This window comes from Geotrypetes seraphini, chromosome 2, assembly GCF_902459505.1.
Source record: "Geotrypetes seraphini chromosome 2, aGeoSer1.1, whole genome shotgun sequence".
Lineage (NCBI taxonomy): Eukaryota > Metazoa > Chordata > Amphibia > Gymnophiona > Dermophiidae > Geotrypetes > Geotrypetes seraphini.
Genome location: NC_047085.1, coordinates 263,929,942 through 263,950,274, shown reverse-complemented (window position 1 = coordinate 263,950,274; position 20,333 = coordinate 263,929,942). Strand labels below are relative to the sequence as shown.

The window sequence follows — 20,333 nt, the reverse complement described above, 5'->3', positions numbered from 1 at the left end:
CTCTCGCTCCCTGGGGCGGGGAGGGGGGTGACGTAAGTGCATGACTGTGTTTTTATGAATGAAAGGAATCTCTGAGTGAGTAATTCCAGGAAACGCGCCTCTTACAACTCAGCAAAAGAAGCAGCAGCTCCCAAACAAGCGGCGCTGGGAGCGGGACGAGAAGCAGCATTGGTGGCGCCGCCGAACTACAGTGTTTGTTCGCCGAAATCTAGAACCACCCGCCACCCAGGACGGGGGGGAAAAAAGTCCGGATCAGCAGGTGAGCCTCTGCTTGCTGGGCAGGGAGGATCGGCGAGGGCGCTCAGTCTGGGTTTCGGTGTGTTGCAATTCGGAAGCGTGTTTGCCTCGCTTTGGGAGGAGGAGGAAAAAACAACCTGCCGCCGCCAGTTCCCCCCCCCCTGTTAGGAAAAGGAGGGTCCGATCCAGTAGCGGCCCCCACCTCCATGAGTTGATACCGTGAAAGGCAACAGACGTAGATTCTTGCCCTGGCTTCATTTTTTTTTTTTTTTGGAAGGGGGGAAGCGATCTGTTCGTGGCTTGACGTGGGGAGGGTGCGGGGATAGTTGGCTTCGTTTGAGAAGACCCTCCAGAAATGGAAAACGTGACCCTTTTTTTTAATGTGCCTTGTGGCTGAAGCCGATCGAAAGAGAATCTCTTGAACGCAAGTAGTGGTTGTGTCTCGGCGCTGTCTCTGGATTTTGGTGAGGGGAAGGGGATGAGTGCGCTTATTTTCTGCGGGTACTGGAAATAAGTCACAAAGTTGATCCGGCCCTCGCAGCCTTGATTTTTTTTTGGGGGGGGGGGAAGAGGAAAGGACAGTCTAGTTCCATGGAGCTAAAAATAATGGTAGACTGTTGGGCGTGACGTCAGCGGGGCTCTGCGCGAGCTCTGCGCAGGGCTCTGAAGCTGCCTGTCCCGGGCGGGGGTAAGTGCAGGTACAGCCTCCAACACGTTGGTGTGTCATTGCGTACCTGAAGCAGCCAGGACACCATCAACATGTCTCTGTGATAGAAACTTTACTAAATAAATAAAACAGAAAGAGAAAGCAAAGGAGCAGTTTCAGAGTCCTAAAACAAAAATGATTGTGGGTGATAAAAATCCAAAATGCTTTAGAGATGATATATATATATATATATATATTTTTTTTTTTTTTTTTCCTTTCCAAAATCAGCCCTGTTTTTAAAATGTCAAACTTTTTTTTTCCAGTTCCTTGTTGGTAGCTCACTTGCCTACTGTACAACCTGAGTTCCAATCCTACACTGAGATTTCTGTCAGAAAGCTAGCCTCTGGCCAACTTGGCTATCCATTTATTTTCGATTGGCAAATGAGTAGCAGGCCCTAGTATGCAGGGTAAAGATAACTGAATAAGGTAGTTGCCAAGAAACCATTATACATTATATGGAGAAATTGAGAGGGGACAGGTTTAGAACAAACGCGAGGAAGTTCTTTTTTACCCAGAGGGTGGTGGACACATGGAACGCGCTTCCGGAGATTGTGATAGGCCAGAGCACACTACAGGGTTTCAAGGAAGGTTTAGATAGGTTCCTAAAGGATGAGGGGATTGAGGGTTACAGATAGATGTAGAGGTAGGTTACAGAAATGGTCAGGAACCACTTCACAGGTCACAGACCTGATGGGCCGCCGTGGAAGCGGACCGCTGGGCGCGATGGACCTCTGGTCTTACTTACTTTCGTACAGAGGACTACCTCTTCTTTTCTGTCTATTGCCAAAGCGAGATGACTATAATTACTCTAAAGAGCCACAAATGCTGCCCTTTTATTATGGGTTTTCACTATTCTCCCGCAAGAGCCTTAAGAACATTTTACACTTACTTTTGGAGGCTCTGCACTTCTAAGTGCTACTATATTAATGATTTTTTTTTTTCAGCCATAGAGCTAAATATTAGATTTTGGAACATTTAACATAATTATCTAGTTGTAGTTAGGTAGCATTAGGCTGGGAGTAAAAAAAAATTTTTATTCCTGCCGCAGTGGGAGTCTACACTAATCATCCAGGCTCTCTTTTACTAAGCCACCGTAGAGGTTTGCACTGGGGCACTAAATACTCTGATGCTCACAGGAATTCTATGAGCATTGGAGCATTTAGCGGTCCGGGTTGCAGTACAGATATCTACTGCAGCTTAGTAAAAGGAAGGGACTTTTTCTTTTGCTTGTAACTGTAGTGCAGTATCCCTAAGCCTAGTGATTAAACCAGTAAACTACTATGAGTCAGCATATATGACTCTCAAGTCTTTGAATAGGAAGTATTGTTTCTTAAAATAAATTATTTACCAACATATCTAGATTATATTTATATATTTCTGAGAGCTATGTTACATAAGTTCTTCAGGTGGTGGTCTCTGTTTTCCTGCAAAACAGAATAGATCTGCAACAGTGACAACATCCCTTTGTGTACTTGCAACACTCTATAACAGTGAGTAGGGTCTGACAAGTTGACAGGTAAAAAGATGGTATCCTCAACAGATCCTGAGTTTAGTGATATGGTCAAAAATAAGATACTTTTCTTTACAAGTAGATACAGAGGTTCATTTTCAAAGCACTTACCCTCTAAATCACTTGTGGTACTTTGTGGGCCAAATTCTGTAAAGGACTAATTTTAGGCATCCACATAAAGTGGATAAGTACAATTAATGACTTTAACAGGCATTAATTGGAACTTAGGCATCTAAACATTGGATGCAATTCTCAAAAAATCATCGGAAAAAATCATGCCTAAAAATGGGTGTGGCTTAGGCATGGCATGGGAGTGGCTTCAGTATGGATGTCCACTTACAGACTCGCATGCTGCTTGGCACCCAAACACGTCTACCTAACACCTAAAATGTAGGCGTTGCAAAACCAGTTCTACTTTTGAGCGTGAGCTGGACGCTAGGTAGACGTGAGTTAGGTGGACATGACTTAGATGTCACATAGGTGGCTTTTATTTTGGGGGGTATAGAGGACTCCAGGTTGATATTAAGCTCCAGGTTGATATTAATAATGCATTTCTTAAGCAAAGCACATGAAAAAAATGTATATATTGTATACTAAACCTCATATCCAAAAGGTTAATAAAAAGAAAAAGAGATACACTACTCTCAACAATGGCTGTGCTTCAGAGCAAGTGGACTTGTCTGATGCACTGTCTTGACATCATCAATATGCACCTAGATGCCATTTTTACTGCTAACAAAAAATAAAGGGAGTACAACAATTATTATATTCCCATATTCACTGGACACTGTAAAAAAAAACAAAAAAAAACCTCACTAAATAGGGGGTTATACATACAAAATCTTTTACTGCTGCCAGAAAATAGGCAATTTTTTAAATTTTATTTTATGACTTGATTTAACCATGCAATAAAATCCCACCCCCCTTATTTGTTTATTTATTTTTTTAGACTGGTATCACAAACCTAATTGGCTTGGGGTAGGAAAAGCCTCAGAGCAGCAGCCATTTAGAATTTCTTGGCCAGTTGCACACTTCAATCATCGTCAAAAAAATCTCCCCCAGTTTACTTTCTTCTTCTGATATAAATATTTACTTCAAAGTTAGTAAAGTTATTAAATTTTCATATTTTTCTTATATAATACAAACCTTATTCCTCTTCTCTTTGAATTTTCTTTAGATCATTGATATCTAAGGGCTCCTTTTACTAAACAGCACTAGAGGTTTTTAGCGCGGGCTGGCGAGGTAAATGCTCCAATGCTATAGGAATTCTGAGTGTCGGAGCATTTACCTCGCCAGCCCACGCTAAAAACCTCTATCGCCATTTAATAAAACTCAGCGTAAATCACTTGTCTGTCTTATGAAAATTTTATCGGCATTTCAGGCCACTCCATATTCCATTAGCGCATTAATTTTAGCACTAATTGGCACAAAGCAATATAGATGCACTTATTTAGGGCAAACACCCCCCCACCCTCCCAGAAAAATTAATTTTTGTAGCACCTGGCTGGTATGTGCACACACTCAGAACTTACCACAGAATGCCTCGGCCCTTCCTTGCTTACCACAGCTTAGTAAAAATAGCCCTATGTCATACTGCCTTCAGTTGTGTTAGCCCATCTCTGTGGAGTGCACTTCCAGTGGATAGCAGGCTCGAACCTTCCATTCCCGACGTAAAACATGCTGTTTCAGAGTACGTACCAGGATGCAACCGGAATGCTTTTCTCCTGCTTCCCTTTTGCATTTATTTTACGTTAGGGGAGGAATTCAATAAACAAGAGGCCAAAAGAATTTTGCACTAATTTTATAAAGGGTATGCATTTTATATACGAGTAGAATAATGTTTAGCATGGATCCCGCACCTAACTTTTGGACACCAGACTTATGCCTGCTGAAACCTGGGGTAAAAAACAGTTCCTAATTTAAGTACACACCAGACCACAAGACGTTCAGAAAAGAAATAAAAACTATACTCCTCAAGAAATTCCTGAAACAGCCATAACTTCAAACTTACCGTCCTTTCTCTCCCCCTCTTCCCGCCACACAGAAACTACATAACCTACTCTTTACCTCTCTAGAAAGGACAAAAGTTCTTCCATTGTAACCCAACGTTTTTCATCTCCTTTGTAATCCGCCTTGAACCGCAAGGTAATGGCAGAATAGAAATCTCTAATGTAATGTAATGTTTTGGAATGCTCATGGCCATGCTCCCTTTTAAGATGCCCGTCATGGGAGTTAAGCTTTATAGAATTGTACACGTCCCGGAGTATGCGTACATTTTTAATAAGTACCAATTAACTTTTAATTGATTGTTGGCATCCAGGTATTGATGTTCAGACCTCATTTCAGAAGCGCACCCAAAGTTGGACACCATGTATAGAAGCAGGGGTAAATGACCTGACTTTATTCCTCCTTTAATTGGGATTTTCCCTTCTTTCTTTGCTCTTGTCCTTTCCTCATTTACCTACTGTTACTAAAACTATTGCATGCCACATGCCAAGCCAATAAAGCACTTTATTTTTCTGTACAAGTGATATTTGGATTGTAAATTGAAAATTATAAATAAAAAATAAAAAAAACTATTGCATGCCACTTTGCTGGCGTATATCAGGTCTCAAATAAGTGCTCGCACCTAACAGCACGGCATGTTTGTATCCTGTTAAGGTAGCATTTTATAAAAGGAGACACTTGCTTTCCTTTCTAGAATTTGTACTTATTGGGCACCTTACAGATGTCTTGATATAGACGCAGTTACTCAAGTGATTTTGGAGGGTAATTCTACAACATTGCTATAGGGCAAAGTGGATCTCAGTCCCTCAGATTTACTGCAAGTGTTCACTTGCATTATGCCAAAGAGAGTCGCCTCCTGGAGTTTAGAGGGTATAATACTTGTATAAATGGGCAACTTCAAGATACTGGTAAACTTTAAGCTAATGGCACCCAATTTAGTTGGAACAGTTTGTATCTTTCTGCTATATTTGTTTGGTCTCTGATTTGCAGTTGATGTTCGGTACTGCTAACATGTGCAGGAGCATTCTTCAAATATTTCTCCTTTGTCACAATGTTCAGTTTTCTTCTACGGAGCTTGTCATGGATGGGAGTAGGAATGGTTCAGGTTTTTCCACATTTCTGCCAATGTTGTGATACTGGTCTTTTTCTAGTACCATGATGTTAGAGCATGTACACAGATTTCCAGTGGATGAGCTGTGTTACCTCATTTTGCCCTTTCGCATGCTTGACATCAGCATGTCACACCCAGGGACAGGATGTGGAACTGTTTCCACTCTGCCTTTGGATGTTCACTGGATATTTTCTTTGCTGACTGTGAACCATCTTGTCTGTATGCTGCTGCCTTGTTCCACGGTTAAGCTCTCAGATTTAGCTTGTTCATGTCTGTAACCATTCCTGTGTCAGGCATTTGAAGTAACTCATTGAGTTTTTTTTTCTACTGTCCATTTGTGCTTTAATCACTGATTCTTGTTTGCTTAAATAATTTTAAAAATTTTGCCAGTTTTGTTTGCTTCTTTCCCCGTATGTGCCAAAGGAGTGTCTCTCATTCCATTTTGGCATAATGCTGTCCAAGTGTAAGAATAAAGACCCCCCCCCCTTTATGGAATTTACTTTCATCCTTGAGCACATTTGTTTATTTTGATAGTTTATAAAACAGTCTAATATATGATGTGCTTATATGCCCAGACAATTCTTAGAAACATGTTTTCTGCTTTTTGAATTGGGCTGTTAATGAGGGCATATCACACCCTGGCAGTGTCCAGCATTTCTCTTCCTCCCCATTGATGACTGACTGGATTTCTCATACTTCTTCACCCAAGGGTTGGGGTGGGGGCTTTGAGCATGTGCAGATGCCCATGGTCCCACACCAGCCCAGTGCCATAACCTTGATGGCAATATCAGTCAGGAGAACAGATAAGAAGAGAAATGCAGTCATCAGAAGGGGGTGGAGGAGAGCAACAAATGACATTTCTGTCTCCCCCCCCCCCCCCATGACTGGTATCACAAGTGAGGGGGAGAAATAGGTAAATTCCAGGATGAGCAGTTATTGCAAGAAACTAAGTTTTGTATTGTAGACTAAAATTACAAGGTTTTTTTGGTTCGGGGTGGGGAAACTATTAAAAAAACCCAACAACATTGTACTTGATATCCACCTTTCATCAATAGCACCAAAGCAGCTTACAGTTCAGTAAAACAAAGGGTAGGAACAATCAGTCAACTGAAAAGATGAACGATGGATCAAGACAGGTTACATTGTTAGCAAACAGGACTATCCTCCACTTAGCTTAGGCCATAATCTTCCTCACCACTAGATTCCAGCCTTTCAAGTTCAATCACATGAAGTTGAGGGGTTGGGGGAAGGAGTCTAAGTTTTTTTCAAAAGTTTCCTAAATGCTGCTTCCTTTTTTTCCCCTCATAGCTCATACATTAAGGCTGGGATTTCACTGCATTGGAGCCTGATATGAGAATTCTGTGTGATCTGTGAATAGACGGCTAAAAGGCTCTCAGTTTGACCAAGTGATTAGCTGAATAACTGGGTTGACCAGACCAAAGAATTTTCAATGACGTTGAGCCTGGAGGTTTAACTTAGTGGCTGTGTATAACCTCTGTCTGTACCACTTTCAGCTTTTGGGATGTACTGTCGTGGGATATACTGATTACTAATTGAGCAAGGAGGAGTTTATTTTCTTAAGATTTTGATGAGGCCAATCCCCCAAAAATCTAAAGCCGTATGACAGTAGGGAGCTTAGTTGGCAGTTTGTATCTTGTTCATGCTGATAAGCACTTAAGTGTCGCTTTTGGTCTATGAGTATGCCTTGCTGCTGTTTTCTGTCAGTAATTTCTGCTGGATTCTTGCTCCTCCTTCTACTCCCAGATATTTATACACAACTTCCTGTTCAAGTTCCTTTCTGTTACAATCTTTAGTCAGAGAGCCATTTTTAGTTTTGCTGACTTTTTTTTTTCCGTGAAGAAAGGTCGCCTTAGCACATTTTTGGCCAAGCCAAAAGTTATCCTGATGTCATCCGAGAAGCTTGTCACTGCTCAGTCGTTCTGCTAAGTGACAGTAACAGGAGCTGCAAAGCTTTGAATCATCTACAAACAGCAGGTGCGATGTTACTGGTGGGTCATTACTATCTCTGGACTCAAGGCTAAATCTGAAGGCCCAAAGAGTGAATAAATTCTTTTTCTGTTTGGCTCTTTACATACTCTGTACTTTTATTCCCTCCCCCTCCCCCCCCCCTTGTAGTCGGCCTCTCCTCTTTAACACTGCTCACTCATTGTCTGTCCATGCACTCATTTTCTTAGTAGACTCTTCCACCTTTTTCTTCCCTCCTTCTATTTTGTCTCCGATTTTCGTGTTTTTAGATAGTGATTTTCTCTTCATTGCCATCACTTATTCAGTGAATTCTTTCTCCATATCTCTGAAGCGCTTGGAGCAGTAGCACTCAAAATAGTGAGTGTATGTTCCCTAACGTGTCTCCTCTTCCTACTGGCCTTTAATATCCATCCTAAGTAGGAAGAAGGCATCAGGAGGCAGAAGCTTACTTCTGTGGCTGGTGGGATGGTATCACGCTACGGACCATAGGAGTATTTTTTCCATTCGGTGGTTGGCATATTACATCAACTGCTCATCTCTCATTTGTCAATACCCTGCCTCGATTACCATTTCATTTTTTATTTTTTTTGTCTTATTTATGTCATGTTTTGATTTGGGGGAGTAAAATGAATAACAGTTTGTAATAGCCACAGACCCTGTTTTTTTAAAGTGCCCTTTAGCTGTGGGCTGTATCAGCTTTTTCCACATGTCATAGATGCTCTGATGTGTAGACTCCTAAAAGTGTAAGCAAGCAGGCATTTTCAAATCGTTTGAAGCACTAATAATCTTCAGAATGAAGCATAAATAAAATGAAAAGAGATGTGTACTGTTATAAACAAGAATATTTATGATCCCACTCTCCACCTGAAACAAGAATGGTGAACTCTAGACTTACCCCCTCTTCTATTAAACTGCGCTAGCAGTTTGTAGGCAGAGAGATGCGCTGAATGGCCCGCACTGCTCCCGATGCTCGTAGAGTTCCTATGAGCGCGGGAGCAGAGCAGGCCATTCAGTGCGGCTCTCTGCCTACAAACTGCTAGCGCAGTTTCGTAGAAGAGGGGGTTAGTGTCAGACAGATCTGCCTTTGACACTTCACACTGAAAAATATTCATGGGCTAATTTTTTTTATACGCATGCTCCAAAAGCTGCATTTATTTTCATAATCAATCTATCCTGACATTCAGACCTAAGAATTAAGGATATACATTCTCCTTCATGAACCTAAAAGGAAAACTTATTTTTTTAAACTGTGGCCTTCACAGTTGGAGGCACTGCAAGCACATATGTCATGTATATTCACAAAAGGTTTGGGAACCACTATTATGCATATTAAATTTGTCGTGACCTGGGAAGCAGCTGCCTCTGCCTATCCTCCTCTAGGTGAGCAGGTGCCTCCCATAGACTCAGCAGGGGGCTACAGTCCTGCAAAGGAAGGAATAAGACCCGATCTTCTCGGACTTGTCCGAGGCAGACATGTTGTCAGGATAGCTCCCACAATGATCTGTATGTGATCATTTTGTTGACTTCTCATGCATAGATATCCTGAAAACTCTTGTCTCCCTATCACAGGTTGGAAAAGCTCTGAAATGGTCATGCCCAGCCCTTGAAGGCTGCAAACAAGTGAGGTTTTCAGGATCCCTTTTAAGAAATAATTTTGAAGTAGATTTGCAAGCACTCTGCCTCAGTTCTATACACTTTTCAAGCATAGTTATTCAGGGTCTTGTGAAAACCTCTGAGTTGCCACATACCTCCAGGGCTAAGCTGATCAGATCTGTTTTTGCCCCATTGCATGCAGGGATCTGTACCGTAGTCTTGGGGAAGTCGGTAGGAAGACTGTAACTATAAATTCCTGCAAAGAATTGGGAGGGGGGGTTGGATCAGTACCGAACCATCTGGTGAAACTGCCTGTAAAAGAGGCCAAGCTTCTGCCACAAGGAAAAACAGTTTCTTCTGGTGAGTTGTTGCACAGTCACTACTAAGCTTTAATTTTCTGGTAATTTTTCAGTACTGCTCCACAGCATGCCCTAGAAACAAATGTTTACATTTTTTGATGTTTGATATTTCATAGAATCTTAAAGCATTTTCCACCTGTTGCTTTGATAAACTTCAAAAGGAATCTGTAAAATGAAATTTACTGTGTTTCTTCTCCTGCAGCCTCTCTAGTGTAGGGGTAAGGCAGTTAACAGCAGAGTAGGACTGTGCTATACGAATAGGCTGCATTACTGCTACTGGACATATTTGCCTACATGTGTTTTCTACTGAGAAACATGTTGATTTTGCATGACACACACACTTCCGTGGGAGATGACTCCATGCTTTGTAGAAAGTCCATGAAACGTTAAATACTAGTTCTCACTGCCAGAGCAAGTGGTAAAAGCAATTAATGATGCTGGATTAAATTTTAGACAAGTTCCTGGAGGGAAAATCCCCCCATCCCATTATTAAGACAAAGAACAGCCAGAATTCATCAACAGATTACTAATCTCATATTAACCCTCAAGAACATTAAGATCGCAAAATTAGAACCTTTTAGTAATACCCACACCATAACAAATAATTTATGATACTACATGCTCTTTCATATTTTCAGTCACAGCCCCACAATTGGGGAACTCCATCCCCTCTTATCTCCGCAAAGAAACTTCTATGGATAAATTTAAATCGAACCTGAAGCCCTTACTCAAGGATGCATTTGATTTATGAGCTGCTTTCCTTCTCCATATCTTCTACACAAACGGAATTCTTGCCTTCCCTAGTGTATTTACCTTAAATGTTTCTTTTTTTTTTTTCCAATTCTTTATTCATTTTCATATCTCATAACAAGTATACAATAATCATTCAATATTCATACAATTCACTTGTATACTTCATATAATATTAAATCTTATATTATCCCCCCTCCCCCCTTCCCTTCCACACATATCAACATTTTATTTGAATCTCACACATTATACCCTCCCAATCCCATATCATATTATTCTTCTATTAAAAAAAAGTGTCTAATCATTCGAATATTCAATCAATGGCCCCCAAATTTTTTTAAACTTGTTATAATTTCCTTTTTGCATAGCAAGAATTCGTTCCATTTTATAAATATAACATATAGAATTCCACCAAAAAGTATAGTTAAGTCTTGTATAATCTTTCCAATTTCTAGTTATATTTTGAATGGCAACCCCTGTCATAATCATTAGTAATTTATTATTATTTGCTGAAATTTGACTCTTTGCTCTCATCATTGTTCCAAACAAAATTGTATCATATGACAGAGCAACTGGATTTTCTAGAAAATAATTAATTTGAGACCAAATTGATTTCCAGAAGGCGTTAATACAAGGACAATAAAAAATTAGATGAACCAAAGTCCCTGCTTCTAGATTACAGTGCCAACATTTATTAGATCTAGAGCTATCAAACTTTTGTAAACGTACTGGGGTCAAAAGAGCTCTATGCAACAAAAAGAACCAAGTCTGTCTCATAGATGCCGACACTGTACATCTAATTCTCCAAGACCAAATTTGTGGCCATTGAGAAGCAGAAATTTGATGCTTAATCTCAATGCTCCAAATGTCTCTTAGACCCGTTTTTTGTTTTTTATTTGTAAAACCATATATCAATTTATACCACTTAGCGGCTTGGTGACCCAAGAAATCCGCCTGGAAACACAGGATTTCCAAACTATATTGAGTATCAAGATCTTTCCATTCAGGGAACCCCTCCTGAATAGCCTGCTTCAGCTGCAACCATTTAAAACTTTGTGACTTAGTAAAACCATATTTATGTTGCAGCTGTGAAAAACTAAGCAGCTTACCATTTGAAATAACATCATTTAAAGTTCTTATTTCTGCAATGATCCATTGTTTCCAGAGAATTTAAAATTGTAGTTCTCCCCTCTAATCCCTTGTAATTAACAAAATGAATGTTATGTCTGTCCAAAATGTAAGTGTTATATTTGTTTTCCATATTTTATAATTTGACTATTGTACACCGCCTAGAAGTTACTATAGTCGGTATAACAAGTTTTAATAAAACTTGAAGGTAGAGCTGGATCTGCTCTTTTCATTCTACCTTCCCATTCATGATAATCAAAGGTGGGAGCTAAATGATTAAAAATTGGGACCATAGAACTGGTGGTTCTATTTTTTTAATGTTACATGGGATGATTGATTGCATTATGAAGTAGTAAATTTCTAACAATTTCTTTTATTTTTGATTTCTCTCTGTGATCCTGAATAAAAATGTGTTTCTACATTTGACCTGGGAAGCTACTGCTTATCTCTGAAGTTCAGACTCCTTTCTACTACTTGGGACTCTGCCAGGTCCTTGTGATCTGGACTGGCCACTGTTGGAATAAATGGACCCTGGTCTGATTGACGCTTATGTTTTTAAGAGGTGTTCCTTTGCTGCATTGGAACTGTGTTTAGGATCCTAGTGTTTGTCTTCATTTGTGACCTAGGGATTTATTTTTCTCTGTTTGTCTTCTTCCACTTTCCTTCTATGCCTGTTACTGCAGTAATGATCCTTGGCTAGAGGCCATGAAGTGTTGGACCTTAGATCTGTTCAATAGATACAGCCATTCACAATGACTGGTATTGCTGGGAGTCCAATTCAGGTCCTTATCTCTAGTACCACCTTCAGGCTCCTGGGGCCTAGTTCATTTATCTATTTCTAACTGACATTTCTCTAGGGGTTTGTTTGTTTTTTTGCTGTCTTTAAATGTAAAAATTAAACTAAAACTACCAGTAAATCTTATTTTAATTGTAGGTTGACTTAAAAATATACCCCCTTTTTTTTTTTTTTTTTTTTTACAAAAGATAGTGCGGTTTTTAACACCGCCAGCCACGGCGGTAAGAGCTCCAACACTCATAGGATTCCTATGAGCGTCGGAGTTCTTACCTCTGTGGCTGGCGCTAAAATCACGCTATGGTTTTGTAAAATTGGGGGGAGGATAGTTAATTATTTTCTAAATTAGCTTTGTACTAGTTCCCTGGCTAGATGGGTTATACATCAGAGGATGTTTAAACATGCTGGGGCTCATGGCAGAACTTTAGCAGGGAGCCCTCAAAGCCCACCAGCAGGCTGTATGTCCTTCAACTTCAGGTAGGCTTGGGGCCCAGGGTAGTTCCCCTGTTTGCATCACCCTTACGCTGGCCTTGCTATAAGTACTGAATTAATTTAACACTAGTTTTTTTAGCCCATTCCATTAACAGGTGCTAGAATAGATGTGTAGACTTTCTTTCCCCCCTGTCCAGAAGCACCCCTTCCCTGCTCCCCCTGTCCAGCTGTAGCCCTTCTCCCTTACTTTTACCTTCCCCCTGTCTCTCTCAGGCAAGCTCTCCTCCCTTTTACCTCTGGCTCCTACACAATGCCGAAGAGTCGCGGCCATGTTCCCACACGCTGTCTGTGCGCCTGGCAGTGATACCTTGACCCCTAGAGGCCTGGACATTTGCCGTTCATTGAGGCGCAAGCTGGCTGGGGTGTGGGAGAGGGAAAGCCATTGCCGCGTATGTGCATGAGAACGAAACCGCCGCAGGCTCCTACTGCGCATGCGGCGTAGCGGATCACGGAGACATGCAGATTGAAGTGTGCATGTGCGCTAAGGGTTTTATTATAGCGGATGCAATGCCTAGGGTTACAATATAGTTCCAGAAAAAGGACAACGGATCGAGATATCTGGGTTTTACTTCCGTTGCTTGATCCATTCTCCATTTGGGATATTTTATTTATTTTTAAATCCTTTTAGATAGGATAGGATATTATATATAATGGTATGGAGCTAGTTGAAGTGTTCAAGCTGGGATAGTAGAGGTCAAAACTAGGCCTCTTCCACTACAAATAGTATACACGAGAACCTCAGTTTTAAAGAAGTCTGCCAATATATATATATATATATATATATATATATATATATATATATATATATATTTTTATTTATTTTTAAATCCTTTTAGATAGGATAGGATATTATATATATATATATATATATATATATATATATATATATATATATATATATATAATATATAGATAGGATATATAATATTTAGATAGGATAGGATATTATATATATATATATATATATATATATAATATCCTATCCTATCTAAAAGGATTTAAAAATAAATAAAATATATATATATATATATAATATCCTATCCTATCTAAAAGGATTTAAAAATAAATAAAATATATATATATATATATATATATATATATATATATATATATATATATATATATATATATATATATATATTGGCAGACTTCTTTAAAACTGAGGTTCTCGTGTATACTATTTGTAGTGGAAGAGGCCTAGTTTTGACCTCTACTATCCCAGCTTGAACACTTCAACTAGCTCCATACCATACACTTAAAGTGCAAAGCCTGCAGTTCAAATAGCTTGCTGGGTTGTAAAAGAGAGAGCCTGCTGCTGTGAAGTACAACTTGCTCTGCAGAACACTGTGTGTAAGTAGTGGTGTCGGACAGGAGGCAGATTGTTGGCTCCTGGTACTGGCAGCACATGTCACAAGTCCTCACAAAGAGCTGAAAACATGGTATGTAGTAGCTGAAATGACTGTTCGGGCTAATAGGGCCAGTTCTGAGCTGCCTTTCACCAAAATTCAATAATGAAAGCGGATGGGGTGCTCTAGTCAGAAAAAAAAGAACGCTAAGCACATTTTTTTAAGATAAGAACACTTTCCAAAATATTAGCTTAATAGCCTTTATTTCTTGTTTACATAAGGAAAAGTGTTTATCTCCCTACCAGACCTCAGTCCCAAGAGTTTATATATCAGGGGTGGGCAATTCCGGTCCTCGAGGGTCAGAATCCAGTCGGGTTTTCAGGATTTCCCCAATGAATATGCATGAGATCTATTTGTAGGCACTGCTTTCAATGCATATTCATTGGGGAAATCCTGAAAACCCGACTGGATTCTGGTCCTTGAGGACCGGAGTTGCCCACCCCCTGGTCTATATCTTCTCACAGCCAGAGATGACCGGGATCCTTTGTAACACCGAAAGACTCTGACCGGATAATAATAATTTTTTAAAAAACCTCAAGCAGAGCAGACAGGCTCCCTATCCTTGCTTGTAGAGAGTAAGATCGATGGGGGTGGAGCTCGTCCTACAGGGATGGGAGGTAGAGCATGAAAACAAATAGTGGTCTCTCTACAACTCTTGGAACTAATGGGGGTTTATTTAACCCGATGGTCAATACGACCAGTCCTGTTGCACAAGAAAAGTAGCTTAAAGTTTACAAAGTGCCAACTTAGCTGCAAAACCTTACATTGTTCCAAACCTTACAGTGCCCAAAGTCACAAGGAGCAGACTGGGATCAATCGCACAACCTCGGGGTGTCGAGGCAACCGTTCTAACCACTAGTCCGCTTCCCTCCCCATTTGCATGATTGAATCAATGTGGTTGCCAGACTATATTACTTGATAATAAAAGTGACAAAAGAAATAATCTCTCTTGGTAATAATTAAGCCAAATAATCGCAGTTCAGCTTTGGCAGTATGATTCCACTAGCTGGGACAGTGACTTGCTTATATGTCTCTGTTATGGTCTCTGCTGTTGCTTACAGGGCATTAGAATAAACAAACTCCAAGACAGGGACGTGTCCAAAGGGGAAGTTTCAGATGGACACTATTTTCTGCTAGTTTTCTAGGGCTATTCTAAAAGTACCTTATTGTTTGTACTTTAACTTAAACTGCATTTTTCTACATGCATGACTGATGCTCCCAGGCATTCTACCTGTACCTGGTGGTGATTGCTTGCTATGGCTCTCTAGTTTTGAAGTGATATTTTAAGCTTCACAAACTTCCTCCAGAGTCCTCTGACAAGAATGGTGAGGCCAGAATGCTACGATCTCTCCCACCTCTTATCCGCTTTTTCTGAAGTCCAGCCAGGAGCATCTTCTGCTGCTGATGCTAGATGGCCAAACTACATAACACTGTCGTGTCCCAATGCAGAACTTCCTGTGCCACCTGCTAGTGCTGTAGGTGTTGGTGGCACAGTAGAGCCATAGGGAAGCCCCCCCCCCCCCCCCCGCCCCCATCTCAGCTGCCCAGTAAGATTGCAGCAAAGTCTTAATACCAGACAAGCTCTCCTTTTGAGGGGCTAAAGGAGTGCTGTACCTGCTGGGGGAATTGCACCTTAGAAATCTTTCCTAGCTTTGTCTTCTCTCACTCACTGTCTCTTTTTTCTTCATTTTGATTTGTTTTTTTATTGTTGTTGTTTTTTTAAATACTTTTAACCGCATCGAGCTCCTTGTTTGGAGATGATCCGGTATACTAAGGTTTAGTTTAGGAGGAGGGAGTTTAAAAAGTTAAGTCAGATGAAGGGAAGCCCTTCTTCCATCATTTGCCACCTCCCTAAGCTAAAAATTGCCCTGTTTCCATATACAGTGTTGTAATTGCTTCCCGTCCCCCCCCCCCTTTTTTCTCTCTGCAAGAGTTTAGTTTAGCTGATGGGAGGGAGGGGATTCATTATAGGGTATCTGGAGTGGAAGAATAGCCTGTTGGGTAGCACAATGGGCTGAGATCCTGGGGAACAGGGTTTTAAGCCCCACTGTGGCTTTATGTAACTCTGGTCAAGTCACTTAACCCTTAGTTACCCCAGGCACAAACACATAGAGTATGAGCCCATTAGGGACAGGGAAAGTACCTACATATAATAAGTGTAAACTGTTTTGGTTGTACCACAGCAAGGCAGTACATCTGTCTTGAAGGTTCAGCTCTTGTATCCATAGAAAATAATATTAAAAATCCCATGATACTCACAATTCAGAACTTTCTAAGGACGTTCTTGCTCTTATAAATTTTTTCCACCCTTTCATCGTAGCTCTGCCAATTGTATTCACTGTGGTAGTTCTTGACTGCTGGAACCCTTCTTGTTGACAATTGATCCCAAAAGGCAGAAACTGTTTGACTTTTTTTGTCTTAGTTATCAGCTTTGAAACTTGTGATTGGACCTGTTGACAAATTATGACATCTTTTAGATTTACACTGTATATATGGCGTGGTCAATAAATAGATATCAAATAATCAGCAGTAACCCATACAAAAAACCTTTGTTATCTATACATTTATAATTGTAATCATCCTCAAATTAATCTTTTAAATTTTTGACTTTTAGAAGGTAGGAAAAGCCTCCAATATTGGAGCAATGTATCGCACACAGAGAAACACCTACAATAATCATCGGCAATATTTCAATTAATTATTTTTAACTAAGTCTACAGAAATTTAGATAATCTTGTCTTCGTACATTTAGCTAATCTTCTTTCATTTAATTATTCTTATATTGTTATATTCAAGGTGGTCTTCTTTTGTTCAAAAGTAACCTCATGCATAACCCAGTGGATAGAACCATAAACGCTCAGTATGGAAAAAACAACTGACTTATCTCAGAATTAACATGTTTGTTTATTTGATATTTATCTTTTAGTCACAATTATTTCACTTTCCTTTTTTATTTCTTGCATATTGCAGCTGTTATTGTTTCTTCCTCCTGCTTTGAATTCATATTCCTCTTGTAGTCTCTCTTAATGTAGTTCACATATAAGCTAAATATACTGTTTACTAGTTTTTTAGCCCATTACATTAACGGGTGCTAGCAGCTCTTCTCCCTTCCTTTTACCTCCCCCCTGTCCAGCAGCACCCCGTCCCTGCTCCCCCTGTCCAGCAGTAGCCCATGACCCTTCCTTTTACCTCCCCCCTGTCCAGCAGCACCCCTTCCCTGCTCCCCCTGTCCAGCAGTAGCCCTTCTCCCTTCCTTTTACCTCCCCCCCTTTCCAGCATCCGCTAGCCCGGGCAGCCTCGGGGCTTTTGCTAGGCCAGCCTGCCTCGCATTATCGAAGTGGGTCGGCCTAGCAAATGGCCCACAGCTGCTTTATGAAACTGCGGCTGCTTGCGCTGATGGTCCGGCCTCAAGCTGGGGAAACGCCACTAGTCCCTGTCTGTGCGCCGTTCATCAAGGTGCAGGCTGACTGGGGTATGGGAGGGGGGGAAGCCATTGTCGCATATGCGCATGAGAACGGAGGCTGATGGAGAAACTGCCGCAGGGTCCTACTGCGCATGCATCGCCACGGAGGCAGGGATTGCGGCGTTTGAAGTGTGCATGCGCGCTTAGGGTTTTATTATGATAGATGGTGAAAGAATACAACCTCATCTTTTTCAGTTGAAAACCAATCTTGACTGTTGCTGCTTGTCCAGAGTAAGGACTCTTCATTAGAGTAATAAGATGTTCAGGAACATACATTTTCCTAAGGGCTTTCCACATGTTAATATGATCAATACAGTCAAAGTTCTTGATGTAGCCGATAAAGCACATGCCCATTGGATAATCAAAAAGCCAAAGAATACCAGAAGGAAGTACACATTGGCAAGGATGGCTTTTTCCCCCTTTCTAGGAATCCTGTTCGTACATAGGGCAATTCCCTTTCCTTGTGCAGCTGCAGCTTTTAAGGAATAGCATTATTTTGCTAGTATGAAACTAAGGAGATAGTATGATTCTTTGCGCATTCCTTTAGGTCTTCCATGAAAGTTGTATGTAGCCTGACCTTTTTCAATCTGCTGGCTGTTTTTACAGTTTTCCATATTTGTTGGCAGATATTGGTGTAGCCCCTGGACTCCTACGACTGGTTATGTGCACAGGAGGTAGGCCAGAAGGTAAAAAGAAGGTAACTAAGACAAATAGAAAATCTAGCTTCTTAGAAAGATTCTGTCTCTGTGTGTGTGTGTGTCTCTCTCCTCCAAAATTGTTTCCTTCCCCTTCTCCCACCAACTGCCTTCTGCTCTTGGCAGTGGGAGGAGTCCATACAGTGTGCGTGATAGCTTCACTGTTGCTATGACAGAGGCCTGCCTGCTGAATCTCTGCACCTAGACAGATTCAGGGAACACTGGAATCCCCCTCCTCACTACACTTTAAAACATGCAGTGAGCATAGAAATCCCTTTCCTCACGTTGGTAAGTACTTTGATTGAGATCTTAAACAGGTTGTAGCAAAACAATTGCAATGCCATCTATTCCTGTGGCCTTTTCTTTCAGTAGTTCATCAAAGTTGCTCTTCCAAAACCTGTGGGTTCATATGTGTAATCAGTGTTCTCTATGGCAGGCCTGCACAACTCCAGTCCTTGAGGGCTGAATCCGGTCGGGATTTCCCCAATGAATATGCATTGAAAGCAGTGCATGCAAATAGATCTCATGCATATTTATTGGGGAAAACCTGGCCTGGCGAGGGCCAAAGTTGTGTAGGCCTGCTCTAGAGTATTGTCTGTGTCGGTGTCCCTTCTGTACAGATTCCTATATATTCTATCTACTTTTGCTTGATCTGCAGTGTTTTGCCCATTGTTACTTTTCAACATACCAGTTTGTGGTTGGAACTTCTTGATATCATGGATTTGTTGAAAAATAGTTCTTATATTTCTGAAACAATTTGGAAATATAAAAACTATTTTTCAACAAATCCATGCAGTGGTTGTGTCTTCTAGACCTGTAGAAATCCCTCTAGTTCTTTCATAAGATCTTTTCTCTCTTCTTTCTGGTTTCTTTCCTCTAATGTTATATTTCTACCAATATCTCAGTCAAAGCAAATGGTTATCCGATCTTGATTTATAATCTTGATTCATCTTTTATATTCTATTTCTGGCCATAGTTCTTCTGTATCTCTATTGAATAAATTTAACTCTGCAAATTGATTTTGGAATACTTTCAAGGTCATATTTTGGTAGCAGAATGAGATTGTTCTTCAATTTAACTTTGTACTTTATATACAAGGAGTTCATGATCTGTTCTATAATCTGCTCCAGGCCTTGTCTTTTTGCCATCTAAATTCTATCGATTTCATGCTGCGAATGTAGTCGGTCTGGGTTTGATGTTCTTTGCCTGAAATCCACATCTTTAAGTGTGTTTTGGCTGAATGAAGAAAATAGGTCATTGGCTTAATAAACAAAATCCTCTTGCTTCATTTTTTGACCCCCCCCTAGAGACCATAAGGTACTATTATATTATCTGCCTTTCCATTACCAATGTTGGTATTCCAGTCACTCAATTAATAGCACATCCAGTTTACATGTTCTATCAGTTTTTTAGATTGAACTTGTTCATAAAATTGGACTAAATTTCTTCTTCATATGCATTAGTTGTTGGAGTATAAAGATGAATTATTGTCAAGTTAAAGGTTTGTCCATGAAGTCTGATTGCTATATTGGTCATTAACCGCATTTATATTCCATTACTGTCCTTGCAAGGTCATCCTTTTTTGTGTACTGAGTAGATTGTATATTTATCTGACCAAGAGTATCTAATTCCTATCCATTCCAGCTTGCTAGTGCCCAGATTGTCAATCCTTAGATGGTCCATTTCAACATTACATGGTGTTTTCCTTAGTCCATAGTTCCACTTGAAATTCTAAGTTTACAGCTATGGATTTTATTTCCATAATAATGGCAGCCACAGCAGACACCAGGCTAGCTACATTATATAAAAAAAATCTTGGCTCTTCCTCAGTGTCTTCCAACTGGAGGGTCCCATCTTACAAGCACTATGATATTCTTTACTATTCAATTCTCCATACCGTTTTCTTGGCCATATGAGCTACCCCCATACTGCTGTTGCCTATTATGGAGGTAGCGTGTCTTGGTCTGACATCGCTGCTTGATCTGTCTGCCATGTGAAATCTTATCGAGAGTTAAAACTGCTTACAACCTAGCTTCAAAGATAGATACGAATCTCTACTTGCACAATATTGATTTGATAGACTACCATTCAAAACAT

At 40.4% G+C, this 20,333-nt stretch overlaps 1 protein-coding gene across 5 annotated transcripts in view; it reads left to right on the top strand.

Annotated features, from left to right (window-relative positions):
• MAFF (MAF bZIP transcription factor F) overlaps nt 1–20,333 on the top strand; it is a 99,193-nt gene that overhangs the window by 19,356 nt on the left and 59,504 nt on the right. The window contains exon 1 of one of the 5 annotated variants that reach the window (XM_033929529.1): nt 32–259. The exons of 2 other annotated variants lie outside the window; for them this stretch is intronic. The gene's annotated coding sequence lies outside the window, so the exon portion shown is untranslated. Of the gene's footprint in view, nt 1–31; nt 260–680; nt 702–907; nt 926–20,333 lie in introns of those variants that run through there. 2 more of the 5 variants (XM_033929531.1, XM_033929532.1) reach the window with 2 other exon arrangements.